The sequence below is a fragment of the Triticum aestivum genome, chromosome 7A (genome assembly GCF_018294505.1).
Source record: "Triticum aestivum cultivar Chinese Spring chromosome 7A, IWGSC CS RefSeq v2.1, whole genome shotgun sequence".
NCBI lineage: Eukaryota > Viridiplantae > Streptophyta > Magnoliopsida > Poales > Poaceae > Triticum > Triticum aestivum.
Window position 1 is genome coordinate 976,113 of NC_057812.1, and position 8,808 is coordinate 984,920.

An 8,808-nucleotide genomic window follows, 5' to 3' on the forward strand; every position below is an offset into this window, starting at 1 on the left:
TGGGCCAGCACACGAAGATACAGAACACGAGCTGACAAGGCAGCATGTGGATTTGTTGACCGGTCAACTAAACAATATACGGAGCTATACGCTGACACAGTGAGCGTATAATCCGTCGGTATAGAGAGTTCGAGTGAGAGGGGAGGCCCGTGAGAGATAGCAGAGAGAGAGAGAAAGAGCTACTCCCTTCGTTCGATAATGTAGTTCTAACATTTTTTTAAGTCAAACTTTTGAAACTTTGACCAAGTTTATAAAGAAATTACTTATATCTACAATACCAAAGATAAATGATAGTATGAAGTAAGTACATGTTGTGATGAATCTAATGATCGTTCCAGATATGAATGTTGTTCTCCACATATACCTGGTCAAACTTTTCTGAGGTTTGACTTTTCAAAACATCCATATGCTTATGGACGTGACAGAGTCCCTAACTAGAGAGAGAGAGAGAGAGAGAGTGAAAAAAGTGTGTGTGCGTGTGTGAAAGAGGCATGGACAACACACGATAAAAGTAGAGAAAAAGCGTGCGTGTCTTATGCAAACATATCACACATGCATCTTCGACAAAGGAGGCAAGGTGAGGAGATAGTGTGTGGTTGTTTGAAACCGAGAGAGCAAGACCCCTAGCACATGGCCAAGAGGGGTCTGACAAACAAGGGAGAGAGGTCGAGAGAGACGTACGGAGAAAATGCAGACATGGGGAGGAGAGAGTGTATGTTTGTCATAGAGAGATCCCCTGGAGATCGTGATGGGACTACATGGGTGGGAGATCGAGTGACAAGGTGTGTGCGCGATGGAAGATGCCCCGAGAGATATCGAGATAGACGTATGGATGGAAGGAGACAATACGTGTGTTCCTGATGGCTAGTAAGAGATAATCATACTTAGGAGGGGGGAGTGCTTGCGCCTATGATGGAGTGAGGGATTATGGTACTTAGGGGGGTGCGTGTCACATGGAGAGAGAACAAGGGCGGAGAGTGTTGGATGGGTCTATATGTATAGCGCGAGCGAGACATGTGTATGTGTGAGCCAGGGAGATATAAGGCCAGTTTGGCTTGCGTCCTAAGTATCTTTTGCCTGGCCTGGGGTTGTGGCTGGATTTCATGCACGCTTGTTTGGTTGCTACCTCGTGAAAAAGAAAGCCCGCCTGGCCTGGGTTCCCTTGCACTTTAATTAGTCTGACTGAACTCCAGACACTGCAAGTAGCTTGGCCCAGGCGACCGATTTCGAACGCCTAGTTGTGCCTGGTCGTGTGGACACGAGGCTAACAACAACATGGATGGATATTAGCATTAAATAATTGATGCATGGATTGATTGATGGGATGTTGATGCTTTGCCGGGCCCAGGCATGAACCAAATGCTTCAGCACCACACAAGTCTGGCCAGGCAGAAATATTTTACATCTCACGTTCACACCAGGCAGTACCGGCCATCAAGGCATGAGGGTTAGGTCACGAACCAAACTGACCAATAAAGTTTGAGAGAGATTGAGGAGCCCCAATAAGGCTGAATGGTGCGTCAGATAGCTGAGAGGGGGAAAGAGATATTCCATCCGCTTGATAATGCAGTGCATGTAAATTTTTTAGAAGTCAAACTTTGGAAACTTTGATCAGGTTTACGCAAATGTTATTTATATCTACAATACCAAAGATACATCATACAAAATTACATCTCATGGTGAATCTAATGGTATGTGTTTGCCGTACTAGATGTAATTCTTTTTCTCCACGTACATGGTCAAACTTTGTGATGTTTGAATTTTCAATAAATCTATATGATATGGACCGAGGAGAGTGCCTCAGTCGAGACAGATCAAGTGCGTGTGAAGGAGAATGAGTAAGTGTGCAAAAAAAGTATGTGTGTGAAAGAGAAAGTGACAACAAATGATAAATTAGAGAGAGAGTGTGTGTGTGTTTTTTCGTTTCTTATGAGAACATATCGCGCATGCATCTCCGAGATGGAAAAGCGAGGCGAGGAGATACACGAAGATACCTAGTGCGTGATTGTTTGCAACGGAGAGAGACACCCCTGTAGCACATATCCAATAGAGGTCTGGCCAACAAGGAACAAAGGTCGAGAGGGACACATGGATGGCATGGACGCATGGGGAGGGAGAGAGGGTGTGTTTGTGATAGAGAGATCCCGTCGAGATCGTGAGGGGATTATATGGGTGGGAGATCGAGGGAGTGCGTGCACGATAGAAAGATGCCCCGAGAGAAATCGAGATAGACCATGCACATGTTTGTGATGGAGACTAAGATTAGCTAGTCATATACATATAGGGGGGACTGCGTGTGCCTACATTTGAGTGAGAGACCATCATACTTGGCTAGCTGGCATTGAGATTGTGTGTGTGCGCATGTAAGATGGAGAGAGAACGAGGGGGAGAGATAGAGTTTTAGATGGCCCTATCGAGTGCGAGTGAGATATGCATGTCTATGTGTGACCCAGGTGGATGGAGAGTTTGAGAGAGGGGGGGAAGAGCTCCGAGACGACATAGTGGTGCGTGAGAGAGTTACGGGCATAGAGCCAAGGAATTTGTGTGCGTACGATGAGTGCACCCAAGATATCTAGCTTGGACTAGCTAGATTATCATACATAGTGTGCGAGAGAGACCTATAAATGGTGTATATATGCATGAGAACTAGAAAGACCACCGCACACACACAAAGAGAGAGAGAGAGAGAGATGGAGAGAAAGGGAGAGGGACCAACAAGGTTTTTGTGTCGGATGCGTGCGACAGAATTGAAAATTATCGGCGAGAGAGAGAGAACAGGAGTCCGGGAGAGAGGGAGGTCGCGTTTTATGCATCAAAGACTGATATAAACCATGTTCTGATATCAACTTGCATTCAAATATTTAAATTGGAGAACATGTTGTCTGCAATCCACACATGAACGGATATATGCATATATCAAACAAGTTCATTAATTTGACTTTCAACATGTTCATGGAGTACTATAATACTGTACAACATGCTATTCGATTGAGGTGTTCAATTTTGGATTTAGTTCACTATTTGACCTACTGAACGAGCTATTTCATTGAATCGAGATATTTCATTTTGGGTTTGATTCGCGTTTTTGAGTGAGTCAACTATTTGTCATATAGTAAATCTCTAGCAACGAGCATGTAAAAACACATTACTCCCGAGCATCATCTCTCCATCTAAAAAAGAAGTGGCAAGCTAATATTTCAAAATTTGATCCGAATCGACTTGGTAAGGTAGAAGTGGATGCTCGTTCTCCCAAAATTTGAACGAACCGTTAAACATCCTCTCTACTCGGTGGAATTCGCCCGAGCAAATAAATGGGAGACACGAAATTACCGTCCTATGTGGGACACACATCAATTGGCCCGTTGTACATCAAGGGTAGGTTCGTAACTTCATCCAAGCGCGCCTTCTCCTCGGCCGAAATGACATGTGCCGAATAATTCATAAACCATGGTCGGCAAAACACGCTCTCCTTGCCCGAAATAGTTCGCGCCCACTATTTCAAAACACGCTCTCCTCGCCCGAAATCGCCCGCTCTCACTATAGTTCAAAACACGCCCTCCTCGCCCGAAATCGCTCTCGCCCACTATTTGGGGAGAAGCAAAGTTACTCTACTATCCCCGACCCTCAGTACACAAACCCAAGCTGAGAAGCCTATAGGCAAGGGTAGAACTGTAACTCCCCCTCACATTTCAGACAAATGCGTCTGTAAGACATGGTTCCACTCCCCTCCCAATTCCCCCCGCCCCCGCCCCCCGCCCGCCCCCGTTCATACCTCGTGGGCGCCACATCACCTTCTCCCCTGGAAGCTCCCTTCTCCCAAGCCATGAAACTCAGCCCCACCTCCATGGTGCCCCCCACCGCACCAATTTCACAGCCACCCTCCTCCGTAATGCCGGAGACGCTGTCCATTTGTCATCGTGCACTGGGCCGTGTGCCTCTTACTCCGTGCTGTTGGTGCTGCCTCGACGACGGCCGTGTGAACCGTACCGGAGCCGATTCACCCCCGTCGTTGTTCACGGCGCCGGAGCGGCTCCAACTTTGGATCCATCCAGAGTCCTGGCGCTGCTTCCGCGTAGCCATCGACCGTCGCGACATCGCTCTTTCCCTGCCGCCGGTTGCCACCGCAACCGCGCTGGCCTCACCGACTCGGCAGCTGGACCTGCCTACTTCACCATGCCACCAGATAGGTCGCACCCTCATCTCAAATCACTTTATTTAGGCGTCACTTGTCTGAATTTTTATTCTAGGCCAATCGATTCCCAATGGGAAGCAGCACCCCTCGAGGCGGCAGAGCTGCTAAGCTGCCAGTTGGCTGGTGTCTAACGTAAGGGTTTGGGGCCGCAAGTTCTCCGCGGAAGCAACGCTTATATGGCTATCTTTCAGAGTTGCGTGGGTTGAAGGTACTGCCGCCACCGGATCTGGATGACGGGGAGTCTTTGTGGAATGGCCCGGGGGCGGCGCAACCACGGCAGTGCGGTGGGGCGGGGAGCGGGGTTTTTGCCGGGGCCATGGATGGCGGAGGCAGGCTGCTCTGCCATTGGTCGCTGGCTCTTCGGGGAAGATTCCGAACAGTGTCAGCCGGGAGGCACAAGACGGTCAGCCATCCGGCGTAGATCAAACAGTACCAAAATAAAATAAAATCGTGTGACCCCAATTTAGTCTTCAGTCAACAGACGTGTGACCACTCTCGTACCTTGCTGTTGATCTCTTAGTGTATTTCTTCAGATCAAAGAGATATGTCGTTCTTAACATTATGCGTTATCCGCATCTTCAGACACACCGTCTTCCGACTCACCGCAGCTGCTCCAACAAGGGAAGCATACACCAGAAGGGAGCTATAGTCCCCACTCAACAGTTCCCTGCATCGTATGCGCGTGCCCGACATGGACAACCACAACAACTGCAGGGCAATCGACAAGTCAGCAGATGATGCTCACTCCTATGGATGGCAACCAGATAGGTTGTACCCTCATCTTACTTGTGTGCAACATTTATGGCTTTGTTATTCATCTAAGCATGGAAAATAGATCATTACATTTCACTGTATATTCATGCTGATCTCTTACGGGTCTTGTTCAGGAGTTAACGCCGTTCCATAGTTCAGCTAAGATACTTGTTCTTTAGGTAACGTTGTTCAATAGTTATCATCCATCAGCCAATGCTATCCCACAGGCTGGTGATTATAGTATTATACCACTTCTAGTATTACCTATGTTGTTCTTTAATATTTTTGTGTGCCATCTAGTTAATCTTGAGTACAAACGAAACATATTCTGTAGCTTTCAACTGTGTTCTCCCTTTAGTTTATGAGACCTGTTGCTGCTAGTTAACCCTAGTCCTACTATTTATGTCATCTCCTACAGGCACTAAATACATAAATCTAACTACTAGTTGTCTTCCATGCATGCTAGATATAATTGCACACACTGATATATCCACAAGAACCACACGGAGCAATGTAAAGGCCAATAAACTTGATGTCAATGATACCCAATATGATGGAACATGTAAAGACAGTTCTTCAGAAGACTTGCAGAAAGATGATGAATCCTCTTCACCCCACAAGGTCCTTGCTCTAACTTGGCCTGTGATATGGGTACAACATGCATATAATGTCATGGAGTGTATCTACTATGTTGCAATGCCATGTGCTTAGCATGCTGATCATGCATGTAAATATGTCACGCCTTCCTGTTTTTCAGTACCTATTCCATTCATGATAACATGTTTTCAAATTCAAGTACTGTCATTCTACTCTATGGCAATGCCATTTGCTTAATTTGGACATCATGCTTCTGAATATCTTATGCATTGTTATTCATCAGTATGTACTTTATCTGTCTACCATACCATGTTTTTTACATTGAAGTGCTGTTCTAGTGCACTTTTGCAATGCCATCTTATTTTCCCAATCATACACGTATATGTTGCCTTAGTTATTTCTGTATGTATTCCGCTAGCATACAGTTTTACATTCAACTAGTGGTTTTTTTGCTGTGTTGTCCTGTCGTATCCCTAGCTATTACACCATACTCCCTCCGCCCGGATTACATGTTGCCGAAAATGGATAAAAAGGATGTATCTAGAACTGAAATACGCCTAGACCCATCCATTTTTTTCTGGATGGAGGGAATACATGTCAATATGTCATGCCTTTCTATTCTTCAGTGCCTATTCCATCTCTCTGCTGTCGCATGTTTTATAATTAAAGCACCATTCTTCTATACAAGGCATTCAAGGGGAAGACCACTATGTTAGAATTTGAAGGGTTACAAACAAGGCCTTTGCAAAAGATCCAAATGCCAGGAGATAATAAACCAACTTCAGTTTTTATAGATACTGCTCCAGCACAGAGAAACCCAACTCCTACTGATAATAAGCAGATTCCAGTGGCCAAAGAACTAGTCCGCTCCAGTCCAGCAAAAATATGTCAACTCAATTCTAAGAAACGTGTGCGTATCCTTGCATCATGAAATTTTATAGCATGCTGATCATATTTTCTACATGTTACGTACTCATCTCTCTTTTAGAAAATAAGCTTAACAGATAGAAGAATTTCTGCAACGGTATCGTTTATGAGGAAAGATTCTTGCAGGAATTCTCTGTGCTCCAATGTAGATGTAAGTACATGTTGTATATCACTATATTTTTACATCAGCATGTATTTTGATAATCAGCGTGAATCCAACCTTTGCCTGATCTAAATTTAGTTGTAGCAAAATGTATGATTAAAGGCCACAATGTTGATTTTTGCAAGGAAAACTGCCTGGTAATTTTGCATCCTGAGCTGCATGAGTGTACTATCTCATATCAGTGGGTTTGAATACTTTGGTTCTGCAGTGGGTTTTTCAGTGTTTTTTTACTGTGTTGTCCTGTCGTATCCCTAGCTCTTACATCATACTCCCTCCGTTCGGATTAAATGTCGCAAAAATTGATAAAACTGAATGTATCTAGAACTTAAATACGCCTAGACCATCCAATTATTTCCGGATGAAGGGAATACATGTCAATATGTCATGCATTTCTATTCTTCAATACCCATTCCATCTCTGTTGTAGCATGTTTTATAACTGAATCACCATTCTTCTATATAAGGCATGCAAGGGAAAGACGGCTATGTTAGAATCTGAAGGGTTACAAACCAGGTCTTTGCAAAGGATCCAAACGATAGGAGATAATAAACCAACTCCATTTTCATAGATATTGCTCCAGCACAGAGAAACCCAACTCCCACTGATAATAAGCAGATTCCAATGGCCAAAGAACTAGTCCGCTCCAGTCCAGCAAAAGAATGTCAACTCCATTCTAAGAAGCGTGTGCGTATCCTCGCATCATGAAATTTTATAGCATTCTAATCATATTTTCTACATATTTCTTACCCATCTCTCTTTTAGAAAATAAGGTTAAACGATACAAGACTTCCTTCATTGGGATCGTATTCGAGGAAAATATCTTGCGGGAATTCTCTATGCTCCAATGTTGATGTAAGTACCTATTGTATATCACTATATTTTTACATTAGCATGTATTTTGTTAATCGGCGTGAATCTAACCTTTATCTGATCTAAAATTAGTTGTAGCAAAATGTTAAAGGCGTCAATGTTGATTTTTGTAAGGAAAACTATCTGGTAGTTTTGCATACTAAGCTACATGAATGTACTATCTCATATCACGCACATTACTGAATTGTAGTGCTTCTCTGGTTGCCCATTCATTCATTGTGTCAATGTTGCTTTCGTATTACCTTACCTGACTGATGATAGTTGTGACATATTGTGTTAATTTGGTGTAGGCTAGTTGCCCAAATGTTCGTTGTGTCAATGTTGCTTTTCTATTATCTGACTTGGCCAATGATAGCAATGCTAGTGTGTTAATTTCGTGCAGGCTGCTGAACATAAGAAGACAAACTCTGAAAATAGCAAGTCAACCTCATTGTTTTTTTCCAGTAAATCTAGGCCAGGTAATATGGAAATAACTCATGAGTAATCTGTTTGATTCCCGTCCTAATTTATGTTATGATGCAGTGGTCGAGACACTCTCCACTATCAATAATACAAGCCTGCCAAAATCGCTATTTGAATCTGTTCAGTATCCTCTGTCTCGAATGGAACGGAATAAATGTATGTTTGTGAACCAATTAATATCTGAAGCAATGATGGAAATGATGGATGAATCAGAGGTGCAGAGTCATGCGACACAACAACTGATCAATGTTTCCAGAGACAATGTAGCAAAGCAGCAAGAACTTGCCCACATGCTTATGGGCGTTATCTGTGCTGAGTTTGCAGATTGTGACGTTGTAGATGGTTAGGTTCTGCTCATTTATTTGCACTGGCATCAATCTTTGATTGCCCAGTGGATGTAATTTCCTGTAATATATGCTGGATGTGCAACGTTATTTCCTGTATGCCGTACCTTTGCTTGATCGGTTTTGGTCATGTGCATAATTGCTCGTCGTAATGGGCTCAAATTATCTAATTTGGCCTAAAGACATGAACGAACTTTAGTGGGCCCATTAAGTTAATGGGCCGTTACTAGGCCGAAAGTTAATGGTCGGCCCTCTTACCTTCCGGGTCGTTAACAGGCCGACATCGAAGCGGGCAACAGGTGGCCCCAATTTATTTCACGGGCCGTTAACAGGTTGTTACTAAGTTTAGGCTACATATGGCCCAACCATACTGCAGGCCTTTAGCAGGCCAAAAGAGACAGCGGGTTTGTACTGGACCATGAAGAGCATGGGCCGCTAAGAGGCCGAAAGTCAGGTTGTATTGTAAACGGCCCAACTGTGTTGTGGGCCTTTAGTAGGCC